At 57.6% G+C, this 10034-nt stretch overlaps 2 long non-coding RNA genes across 2 annotated transcripts; one reads left to right on the top strand and one right to left on the bottom strand.

The window, feature by feature from the left end:
• Positions 1-1268: 1268 nt before the first annotated feature.
• On the bottom strand, positions 1269-2651 carry LOC144225674 (uncharacterized). Its single transcript, XR_013333365.1, has 3 exons — positions 2510-2651; positions 1815-2018; positions 1269-1306 (listed from the first exon to the last, which is right to left on the bottom strand). It is a non-coding gene; the product is annotated as an uncharacterized LOC144225674 (long non-coding RNA).
• On the top strand, positions 1768-4478 carry LOC144225681 (uncharacterized). The gene is made up of 2 exons (XR_013333366.1): positions 1768-1920; positions 2874-4478. It is a non-coding gene; the product is annotated as an uncharacterized LOC144225681 (long non-coding RNA).
• Positions 4479-10034: the final 5556 nt, after the last annotated feature.

The raw sequence follows: 10034 nt of genomic DNA on the forward strand, positions 1-10034 counted from the left end.
GGGCCACAGGGGAGGGGACATTACATTCCCATTCGGTGGCCGGCTGAGCCTAAGCGCTGACCTCACCACGTTACCCGAGCAGTTGAATCTCCCTAAACCTCAGTGCTGTCATCAGAACAGTAGGGGGGCCTGTCAGAGAGTCCCCCCCCTTCCTCCTCGGTGCAGTGGGGGCTGTCAGGGAGGGAGCCCCCGGGGGCTGCCAGAAGCGCAGCATCTCAGTCCCCGCCAGAGGCCTGAGGCATCAGTCTGCATTTCCACAAGATCCGATGGTTCACGCTGACATGAAAGTTTGAGAAGCTGTGGGCTGAATGGGATGGAGTATGTGACACATCTAGAAAGCACGGACAGATGTGAGCTTCCCCCCTCCCTTCCCTGAGCTCTTCTTCGGGAAACCATACCGGTCAGGGTCAGGAGAGGGGGACTTGGGTTAGATAATGCAGCGGCTTGCATTCTGATGGTGTTGCATATAGGCTGCCTCTTTCTGACCGTGACGTGGGCTAGACCACAGAGATTTTTATCCTGGTTCACAGATGGAGAGCGTGGCCCTGAGGAATCCAGCAATGGAGCCTAAGGTCAGAGTGAGCCCAAAGGGACCCGGGTCACATGTGCGGATGCCTGAGGCTTCATTCACCAAGCCAAGGCCACCAGGGAAACGGTCACCCCCTCTGGTGGGGGAAGGGGCCCAGGGGGCGGCTATATGGTCATCAGAAGGTTTTGCCGAACAAAATGTAAAAAGGCCCCCAGGGACTGGAGTCCAGTGTCCTAAATGTGACACCAGATGTGACCATGTAACAACTTTCATCCAATGACCATATGGGGGGATCCGTCTTGTACGGGGCAGTGGGGATTTGATGCCGAACACTACAGACACGTGGGTGAGGGGCTACGGGCAAGAAAGGCAGGCAAACGGACACACGGGGCCGGGGACCACGCCTAGGTACAAGCACAGGGTGCTGGGAAGAGCCCCCCACAGAGAGGTGGGAGCAGGGGGAGCGGCCGCTGGGGCGGCGGCGGCGGCGGCACGGAGCTATGGAAGAGGGTGCGCGGTGGCCACAGCGTCTGGACACACTCTGTCGGTGACCTGACACCAGAGAATGTTCCTGGCCCAGGAGAGGACCTGGGTCTGGCCAGAAAGGGGAGGAGCTGGGCGCGGCCTGGGAGGAAGGTGGGGAGGGAGGAGAGCCCTGCCCTAGGGTGCCCTCTGTCCCGGGCGCGCACCCTGCCGGGAAGCCCTGGGACCACAGCTGCTCGGCGGGCCCGGCCCAGANGCCTGGAGGAGGGGTGGCTGTGGGCACGGACCTGGGGGCTGGCGGGGAGAGAGGCGAGCAGGTTGCGGGGAGCCCGCGGAGGAGGGGCGGCAGGGCCGGCCTCCAGGGACACCCCTACCCGGGTCTGCACCCTCCTCCCGCCAGGCCTGTGAAGTGTGGGCTTCGCCGCCGTCAGAGGCAGTCCTGGGGCCAAGCAGTCCTGGCCAAACTCTGTGCGCACCTCCCTTTCTGCCCCAGCAGGCTCCACCCCTCACCCCGCCTCCCCTCTCGGCTCCCAGCCTCAGTTTCCTCTCTATTAACCTGTGATTACTCATATCTACCATACAGAGTTGTTACGATTAAGATAGAATAATTATGGAATGTGCCCGGGCTCTATAAATGGGGTCCTCTCTTCTCCCAGCCCCCGTCCTCCTCCGTCAGGCCTGGGATCAGTGAGGCCTTCCCATGTCCCTGTCCTGTCCCCCTGGGCCCGGAGCGGGAGCTGCGGGTGCACCAGCACCCTTGCCAGGGCCCTTTCCCCTCCCCTCTCCCCCACCTCAGGGTTACCTTGGAACGTGCCTCATGCAAGAGGATGGTCCAACTTGTTGTCGGAACCTGCAGGAATCCCAGGCTGGGGTCCAAAAATATTCACGGAGGGCGCAGCCTGGCTGGAGTGAGTCAGCCTCTCCTTCTGAACATCATTTGCTGTTTCAGCTGCCCTTTGCAGCTTGGGTCTGGTGGTTGCCAGGACAAGGCAGCCGCTGGAAATCACTGGGAAAGACCAGAGTGTTGGGGGGGGAAGGGGGGGTAAGAGCCAGCCCAGCGCACCTGGCAAAGAAGGGCCTCTCCATCCCCCTCTTCCCTCCTCGATGGGAAGCCAGCGAGGCTCTGGACCGGGGCACCGTGGTACCCCCTGCGAGGAAGGGCGGGCCTGGCTTACTGTAACTGCCTGGCCGAAAGCCTGATTGTCCTGTGGTCGGGCAGGGCCGGCAGAGAGGGGCCCTGGCGCAGGAAGAGCTCACCCCGTGTGAGAAGGGGAGGGAGGGTGCCACTCTTTTCCCAGGGAGAGTTCGTAGACCGGGGCGTGGGCTGCTTGGAAGATCACCCTTCCTCCCCCAAGCAGGCCAGGCCGCTACAGAAGTGCCAGATTATTTGTAAGAGATCGAGTGTGTTCAAGGGCTCAGCCCCTTTTCAGGAGCATCAGGGCAGCCAGCGTTGACCTGGCACTCCCTGCGTACTGGGCAATGCGGGTGTTCACTTACTGAACCATCACAGCAGCCCTAGGAAGCGGAGACGGTTAATATCCCCATTGTACAGATGGGAAGCCTGCCCAGGTCTCCTAGCGACGAGGGGGCAAAGTGAACCGGGATGAAAGTTTCAGCTCCTAATCCCTACTCTCTGTCCTCCGGAGTGTGTGGGAATCGGAGCAGATACCCCCTACACACACACCGGGCAGGTGCCTGAGCCCCTCCCCCACTCACCACCTGCCCGGCACTCAGCTGACTTCCTGTCCCGGGAAGAGCAGCTGCGGGTGCCCTGGGGCAGGGCGGTCCCCTTCCTGTGATGTGGTTCAGGTAGGAACACAACCTCGTGCCTTCTTGGCATCCTCCCGCTCTCCTTTCCCAGGTTCTAGAAGTCAGACCCGGGTGCTCCAGAGAGCCTGTCAGAGCCAGAGGTCTGCCCAGAGACCTCAGCTGCAGGTGAAGGGCAGCAGCGTGGGCAGAGAGAAGGGGCCATGGAAGACCGAGAACCTGACCTTCAGCTCTCAAGGAGCACCCAGAGGCTTCCCCCATCCCGCCTCCTCTCTGACCACAGCGAAGATGCAGATGAAAGCCCACATCCAGTCCCCAGCTGTCCCCAGCCTGGGTGTTTGGATTCAACAGGGACATCTGAGGGACGGAGACTGCTGTGTGCCCGTGGCCACCTCACTGTCAGGAACCCAGGACGTTGCAAAGAGCTGGCTGTCGGGCATCCCCTGGACTTTTCCCTGGGTAACAATGCCAAGGAGCTGGGGTACTGGCCAGATTTCCCACGCCTGGCCCTGGGGCTCCTCCTGCCCCACCCCCCTCGCCTTGACCATGGAGGCTCCGAATAAGCTTTCTAGAGGATGTTCTTTCTTGTGTGAGGGGTCATCTGAGGTTGCTAAGACGGAGCTCTTCACCAGAGAAATGCAGGAAGCATCTCTGCAGCTAAATGAGGCAACGTCTGTGGGGGACTCGGCCGTGCCAGGCGGGCTCTGGCCACGTGCCCCCTCCCTGAGAGACACTGCCCTTGGCCATGCAGTCCTTGGCTAGACCCACTACTGGGCTTCATCCGTGGGCACCTCTTCAGTCTGTCCTCTGCTCAAGGTGTCCTTAACAGAGCCTAAAGGGACGTTCTGCTCGTCCCTACGCCCCAAGAGCAAAGAAGGATACCTTTCTCAGGCTCTTCCTGAAAGATTCAAGGAAAAAAAGAAAAAAAAAGTTCCTAATCTGAGATCCTGCAGAACCAACCCCTCCCCCCCGAACTGGCTTGAATCGTGTCTCCAAAATTCTTGTCCACATGGAACTTGTGCATGTGACCTAATTCGGAAATCGGGTCTTTGCAGATGTAATTAGTTACGATGAGGTCATGCTGGATGAGTTTGGGCCCCGATCCAATGACTGGTGTCCTTAGAAGAAGAGGGGGTTTGGACACAGACACACAGAGAAGAAGGCCACGTGAAGACAGAGGCAGAGACGGAGTGACGCATCCATTAGCCCAGGACTGGCAAGGACCTGCTGGCAGCCACCAACGCTGGGAAGTGCAGGAGAATCCTCCCCACCGCCCCCAGACTCCAGAGGGAGTGCAGTCCCAGGAACACCTTGACTTTGGACTTCTGACCTCCAGAACCGCGAGGAAGTCCATTTGTTTTAAACTTCCCAGTGCGCGGTCCTTTGCTACGGCGACTCCGCGGGAAGGTTGTACAACCACCAAAAGCCAGACGGAGGGCAGCTGAGGAAAACAAGAAGGAAATGGAGCAGACGCACAAAGCAAAAGCTGGAAGAGACCAAGGAGGAGACGGGAAGAAGTGCTCCCTCCGCGTCTTCCTCCCTCTCTCTGGGGACAGGAAACCACAGAGCCGGTGGCCCTGCCACTTTCCTCCAGGCGGGAGTGCGTGGGGCTGGATGTTGGGTGAACTGGACGTGTTCAGATCTTGCTGATCCCAGGGAGCCCCTGCTAGTAAAAATAAAGCTTTGACTTGGCCTTGTATGAGCAGGCTTTGTTGAGATCCTCCATGGAGAGATTAGCAACCGAGGCAAGGCCATGAGGTGCTCGCCCAAAGTCCTTTGCCAGGAAGCAGTGATGGGGGCACACACCCAGCTTCCTCCCCTACAGCCCGCGCTCTGCCCTCTCCCAGTCCGGGAGTGGGGGTGGGGCAGCTCCCATGCCAGTAACCTCAGTGGGGTTAGCAGGTCCTGGCCGTGGCCAGGGACCGTGAACCTGTCTTATTCTTACTCCACAGGCCAGCGGTCCTGGTCTGTTTCCCACAGAACCCTCCAGAGACTAGCCAGAAGGGCCCCTGAGACGGGGGAGCAGACCTCCACCCTCATCCTGGGCAGGCTGGTTCCGTGACTTGAATCCTCCCGGCCTCACAGGCTGGGGACACCTTTGGATCCTGGGCCAGGCCTGCTTTCTCCTCCCAGAGAAGAGCTGGGACCCCGGCCAGCAGCTTCGCCCCGAGTCCTGGTCAGTCGCCTCCTGGTTAGCTGTATCGGTGACGGTGGGGCCCAGGCCTGGGGTGATGACTCACCGTCACGCATGGGCCCATGGAAAGATAACACAGTGCACCTCCGAGGGGTGGTACCATGTGCTGCATTTATAGACGGAGGGAGCTCAGCACGTGCATGCCGCACGGTGTCCACCCTGTGCACGTCCAGGAAGTCGTCCCGTCATCTGTGACCCCTTCCCCGCCTGTCCCTTGGGGGTCTGCAGCCTCTACGGGGCATCTGGCCCTTTTCAGTGGCTCTGGTCCAAATCTCTCTCCTCCCAGCCACGGAGCCCAGCCCGGTGACCCCAGGGCCTGCGGACTCTGCCTGGGTTGAGGCCCCTCCCCTTTGACACTCAAGACTGACCAGCTCAGTCCTCAGCCTGCTGTGGGCACAAGGTCTCTTGCTGCAGCTGGGCCCCTTGGCTGACCTTCTCAGCTCCTTCTCTTAGACGGGAGAGGTCTGGCAGCCTGCCCACGGGCCGGCGGGCTGTTCTCCTGGGCTCCTCCCTCCACTCCAGGGCTCTGGCTGGAGCCTGGTCAGGGTCCTTGCTGAGTTCCCGGCCAAACCCCGGAGTGATGGCCACGAGGAGTCCAGCGGGGAAGCCCCAGTGTGCAGGGCAGAATGCCACAGCCGTTGACTGCCCCCCGCCCCCCACCAGGCAAAGCCGGTGGGTCTCCAAGCATCCTCTCCTGGGTAGCCTTCCTGCCAGACCCCCTTGCCCACTTTCTCCAGGAGCCGAGGAGCACCGCACGGAACAGCTGGAGGAGCACTCCCTCCCAGCGCCAGCTTCCTCTCCCTCCAGCCTCCTTTCCACAGGGTTCTGTAACAGAAAAAGTTACACAGAGGTCATCTCATCTATTTCCCTAGCTTCCAGGAAGAAGAGTTCAGGGTAACATTGGGGTTCTCCGAGGCTTCGAGCAAAATCTTGCACATTGAGTTGGCCACAGGTCTTGCCGGAATTTCCTTGGGAATTCTATGAGCATTGGGCGCGCCCATCTGAGGCTTTCGCCTATTGGGAGATGGAGGGTTCTGGTGCTCCCCGCGACCAGGCAAGTTCTCATCATCAAGAATGACGGCCCCAGGACTGTCTCCCAGGGCTGAGCTGGCCTGTGTGGACTCAGCGGCCATTTGAATCCCCTGGGGAGCCTTCACAGCCGCTGCTAGATGGAGGTCCTGGGTGGTGGGGGCTCTCACACGCAGATGCTGGCAGTTGTGGGAAGGGCACTGGACCCAAAGACCGGTGATCTATGTTCTAAGTCTGCTTCTACCACTAATTATCTGTGCGATCTGAGGCGGGTCTAAATCCCCTCTACACCTCAATTTGCTCATCTGGAAAACGCAATCGATTTCATTTTACCTGCCTCACTTGCATCGGAGGCATGTAGGGAATGTGGAACGATACCATGTACCAGGATGCATTGAGAAGAACAGACTGTTTAACAGAACAGAATGTTTATGCAAACATAGGGCACTAAAAATAAAAGATGCCTGTTTGCATCCCAAAGTAAAAGTTGTGGGTGACAGTATTGTAATGACTTCTGAAACCCCATTATTTAAAGACATTTCTTCTTTTGGGGCACCTGGGTGGCTCAGTCTGATGAGCATCTGACTCTTGATTTCGGCTCAGATCATGAACCCAGGGTTGTGGGATCGAGCCCCTTGTTGAGCTCTGTGCTGTACTTGAAGTCGGCTTGGAATTCTCTCTCTCCCCCCCCACCCCGCCCCTCTCCCCAACTCAGGCACTCTCTCTCTCCCAAAGGAGAAAAAAAAAAAGACATTTCTTCTTTAGTACAGCAGCTATGGGTCAAGTGCCTGGTGGGTTTCCACTGGGTACCACCTAATCTGCTGGGTTTTGTGAAAAATCTAAAAGAATAGAAGATACAGTGCATTTAATAAATAATCATCAAAGGAATGAATGAGTGAGTTTCTTCCTTCAAAGAGTTCTAGCCCAGTTAGAAGAAACCAAGAAACAATAATACCACATGACCCAGTGATAAATGAGCAGCTGTGGATGCACATATAGCCTGCCTTCCAACGACGGGAGAGAAGTGTCCAGGACCAGGAGTCCAGGAGAGCTTCAGGGAGGAAGTGGGAAAGGGGGCAGTCTCATAAGAGAGCCACATTAAAAAAAAGTGGGGGGAGGGGGCGCCTGGGTGGCTCCGTCAGTTAAGTGTCAGACTTCAGCTCAGGTCATGATCTCACGGTTTGTGAGTTCTAGCCCTTCGAGCCCCTTATTGGGCTCTGTGCTGACAGCTCAGAGCCTGGAGCTGCTTCGGATTCTGTGTCTCCCTCTCTCTCTGCCCCTCGCCTGCTCACGCTGTCTCTCTCTCTCAAAAGTAAATAAACATTAAAAAACAAAAAACAAAAGCAAAAGAGAGGGAAAGGGCAGACTGGGCAGTGGGGCTGGATAATCCCAACACAGCATGACATGGGCTCACAGTTGGGGGGGGGGGAAGCGTGCGTGCGGTGGGCAGGTGAGGAGACCCCCCCTAGTGGAAGGAAGGGTCTCTGGCACGTGGGGTGCAGGGTGTGGGGAGATTACCAGGCTAGGCTTTCCATTCCGTTTAGAAGAAAATGACAAAGGAACCAATATGGATCCTACAGGGATGAGCCATGGGCTGTGTATGTGTGTGACGTAGTAAAAGCAGTATTTTTAGAAGATGAATCTGGTGGGGATGTGCCCGATGGGGACATACCAAACCTCTTGAAGTTCCCTAAAGTTTTTTTTCCCTTTTCCGGGCCATTTCCTTGTTTCAGATCATTAGAATGCCCCTCTGTCCCACGCCTGCCTGCCCGGGGAACACCTGCCGTTTTGCCTTAGCTCACGAGTGTCACCTCTTCTGGGAAACCACTGAAGGTCATTTCCTCCTGGGGCCACCAGCTGTAGGCTGTATAACATTTTATTTTTACACCTATTCCTTTTTAGGATACTTCTTGGTTTTCACCTCTGGTTCCCCTTTCAGACTGTAAGCCTCTTGATGACTGAATGCTTCTTAGCACTGATCTCCAGCATTCGTCACGGTGCCCAGAAGGGGGTTCCTATCGCCACCGGGATCACCTGGAGGGTGGTTTTTGTTGTTGTTTTGGAGCATTGTTAAGGCCGGGGTCAGGTGCTGTTGCTGTACCCTAAAATTCAGAAACACTGCAGCTCCCCCCATCACACAACTTCAGGGGACACCATCCACAAAGATCATATTGCGAACAGCGCCCCCTGCGGTTGTCCGGCGCAGCGCCCTCCTGACGGACCAGGTGTTCTATTCCGTGCCTTCACCTTTAACATCTGCGCGCTGCAGATACCAAATAACGTTCTCTGGGAAAGGAAGGTTGGAGATTTGGGGGAAGGGAGGTGAAGCAGAGGAAACATTTCCTTGTGTAACGTAAGTAACAAGCTAGCATTCTGGCTGTTTTCTTTTTCTGTAAATCTAGCTTTTCAAACCTTCTCCTAAAGCTGGGCCCGATTATTGCAAGGAATGGCCGCAGTGATGGTTTAACCAGGGTAACATGAGGTTTTAGCATTCAGAGCCCCGGCTTCAGAAGTCAGCCTGCAGCCGCTGCTGAGTCTCTGCAATGCAGCCTTCCAGGCCGCTGCTGTTGCTTAAGGGTGTGCTGTAATGCAGAGCACTCAGGAGTGGGAAGTCCAGAGTTCTCCCCGCTTCTGGGAACAGCCCCCCATCCCCCTCCCTGCACCAGCTTCCACAGGCCGTCCTCATGACAGTGGGTCAGGCTCACCCAAGGATTTCACAAATGCCTGGCCTGTTCCCAGCACAGTACAGCTGGGAGGGCTCAGCCTTGGGGGGAAGGAACACCGCACTCCTCCCCTGTGGGGCCCCCTGTTCTCAGGCCCAGGGCTCAGGAGCTGGAGCCCAGGAGAGGGAAGGGCCGCACTTGCCTGCGCTTGCCGGGGCGCGGGCCGTGAACCCAGGCTTTCCCTCCCTGTTGATTTCCCAGATGAGCTTAGTCAGGGTTCAAGAAGGAAATTCCCTGTCCCAGGAAGAGAGAAGGATCTGGGCTTGTCTTCCCGGAAGGCGGCAACGAAGTGGTCAGAGAGTCACCTGGAGAGCTGTTGAGGATTCAGATTCCGGGTCTGTCCTCAGGCCTTCTGATTCAGAAGAGCTGAGGCTGGAGTCTGGGAGTTAGCAATTTCATCCGCTCCCTGGGGAGCTGGCCGCAGGCAGTTCCGCACTTTGGGGGGCGGTGTGTGTGAAGAGTGTTGAGCTGACAGAGCCCTGGGCTCTTGCTCTCTCTCTAATCCTCTAATCGACCACATGACCCTGGAAGAACTGCCCTTGTGTTCCAGGCCTCAGTTTCTCCATCTCTGAAATGGATGTGTTCTGGTGATCAAGTGGCCTGGTTTGTTGGACGTTCAGGGCTGAACTGAACGTTCAGGGTGCTGGGCAAACCAGGACTAGCTGGTCACCCTACCTGAGGGCGACACAGGATGCGGGATGTGCCGCCTACTGGAAATATGACTTGAAGATGCATCTTGGCAATACGAGTAGCCTAGTAGCCGTCTGTATTTATTTTATTTACATATTTACTAGTTCATTGTCTGTCACCCCCGCTAAATCTCAGGAGAGCAGGACAATCAGGGCCTTGTCTCCTTCTGCGCTCAATCCTCTGACACACAGGATGTATTCAATAGATATTTGGGGAGTGAAAGAATGAATGAAGGACAGGAGCAGAGGCTGGGGGCCTCCAAGGACGGGATCCCTGGACAGAAGGAGTGTGCGTTGGGGGGCGGAGGGAGGGGGCTCGCCAGCCTGGAGGGGGAGATTCGGTTCCCCAGGGAGGAGGGAACTTGGCCAGGAAAGAGCCAGCGCTTTCTGAGCAGCTCCCCCCGCAGGGGTCAGTGACCCCCAGTGACGAAGCCTGCCTCCCTCCCGCAGGAGCCCCGGGCGCGCCGGTCCACCCTCTCTCCTCCCCCTCCCGCCCCCCACCCCAGGGAGGTGCGCCTGGCAGCCTCCCCGTCGAATTTCCTGGCACTGGGCTGAGAATAAACAGCGCCGCGCGCCCGTAATCCCGTTGCCACGGCGACCGCGCTCCGCGGGGCGGGGCC

The sequence above is a fragment of the Crocuta crocuta genome, unplaced genomic scaffold (assembly GCF_008692635.1).
Source record: "Crocuta crocuta isolate KB4526 unplaced genomic scaffold, BGI_CrCroc_1.0 scaffold50, whole genome shotgun sequence".
In the NCBI taxonomy this organism is placed as follows: Eukaryota; Metazoa; Chordata; class Mammalia; order Carnivora; family Hyaenidae; genus Crocuta; species Crocuta crocuta.